Consider the following 1,866-nt stretch of genomic DNA (forward strand, 5'->3'; position numbering starts at 1 on the left):
CATACATTCCAAAAGCGAAATAATGAAGATGCTGCAAATCTGAAGAAAACACAGAAAAAGCTGGAAACACACAGCAGAACTGGGAGCGTTTGTGGCGGGACAAACAGAGTGAACGTTTCAGGTCGGGATCCGTTTGGTTAAATTCATCCAGTTATTTCCATTCTGTTTTATCCAGTATTGAAGGGTGAGTGAAGAAACAGATAATAAGGCAGCAGTTTTACTTTTCATTTCTTGATTTTTTTTTTTCATTTTTCATCAGTTTCTCTTTTCTCTTCCGGATCTATAAAACGACGAAGATCCAATTCAATTGGCTGTTTCCGATATATCAATCGAAATTCAACATTTCAATCCAATAGATTTGTTGTTTCAGGTTATTTATCGCTCTCTGTGTTTTATTGTGATTTAATCTCTCGCGGTTTGTATGATGATTAATGTTACATCTTACTGCCTGTTCTGGTGAAGATCAAAAACAGAAACGACATTTCCAACATTGCACATCTGGCTGCACAGTCGGAACCGTTTTCACGGATAGGACGGGCCTCATTCTGCGCTGTTGTAAATCTAAGAGTTTATGTTTCCCTCTCTCTGGCCAAACTGCACAAACTTTATTCTCCTTTTATCTTTACTGATTTCCAATACACCATAGGCTACCGCTTTTGCTTTTTTCCTGCGTTTCACTGGATTAAAACGAATGACAACAGTAACTTTTTCCATTGTTGATCAAAAGTAATCGATGTGAAACGTGAACATCGGTTTCACTGTCCGTGTTACTGCCTGAGATGCGGAGTAATTGCCAAAATGTCTGATTTCCCAAACACGATGTCCAAAGATGTTTGGTCGACTGCAGGTGGCATTGAAACGATTGCTTAGTTGCACAGGGGGTCGGTTACCGGCTGGCTCGTTGGTCTAGGGGTATGATTCTCGCTTAGGGATCTTCATTGTGTGAACTTGCGAGAGGTCCCGGGTTCAAATCCCGGACGAGCCCTGCTTTTTTCAAATTCTAATTGCGGAAATCAGGGCGAGATTGAAACACCCTGGACGTTCATTGCAGAGAATACTTCACTTCAGCGGACGGGAAGAAAATGAACGCAAAGCCTCCTCGTGTCATGGGACTCTGAATTCATCCCACTGCACCAAATGCAGCAACTCCCTCCTTGCGGAGGCAGGCACGATGCCCAATGCAGTGACTTGCAATTTTGCCTGAACGAACACACAGAATGGCATAGTTTGATTTTTTTTTCTCGATATTTGAGCTGTTTTCTAGTATTTGTGTTTCAGCAATCCGGTTCAGGGGGAATTAACAATCAGGACATCTGGGCAGGACTAAAATTGTGGAGCAGCAAAGTGTTTCACTCCCCGTATTACAGCCGGAGCTGAGCTGGAATTGTTCATTGCTGTCTTTTCACTATAGCGATGTAAAAGGGTGACTGAAGCACTTTGATGGCAATCAACATCTATATTCATTGAAGCGGGTCATCTCCGCTGGCTCTTTGGTCTAGAAGTGCGATCCTTAATTAGGGATTTTTGTTGAATTGGTTTGCGAGAAGTGAAGGGTTCAACCCCCAGCCAAACATCATTGTTTGTGGCTTTTGGTCCAATATGTGGGCTGTGTAAGGAAAACAATGAAGAGCTGTGCTCTAGAAGGTGGGATTTACTGAAATCGGGAGCAGGTTTGAGAATCCGGGTCGTTATTGCTTAGAATTTATCCACGCTGCACATGTGGGGAAAATAAACACAGGCCTTATAAATGTTTGCCTATGTAATCTGACTCTGAAATTATCCCAAAACAGCAATTCAGGCAACCCCATGTTTGTGGGCTCAGGTTGCAGGCTGATGAGTTCTGTTGTAATATTATCTGAAATAACT

General features: G+C 42.4%; 1 non-coding gene across 1 annotated transcript; it reads left to right on the top strand.

Annotated features, from left to right (window-relative positions):
* The first annotated feature begins 895 nt into the window (after positions 1-895).
* Positions 896-985, top strand: trnap-agg (transfer RNA proline (anticodon AGG)). The gene is given in 2 exon segments: positions 896-931; positions 950-985. It is a non-coding gene; the product is annotated as a tRNA-Pro (tRNA).
* The last annotated feature ends 881 nt before the right edge of the window (positions 986-1,866 follow it).

Source organism: Cetorhinus maximus, chromosome 31 (genome assembly GCF_964194155.1).
Source record: "Cetorhinus maximus chromosome 31, sCetMax3.hap1.1, whole genome shotgun sequence".
Taxonomy (NCBI): domain Eukaryota; kingdom Metazoa; phylum Chordata; class Chondrichthyes; order Lamniformes; family Cetorhinidae; genus Cetorhinus; species Cetorhinus maximus.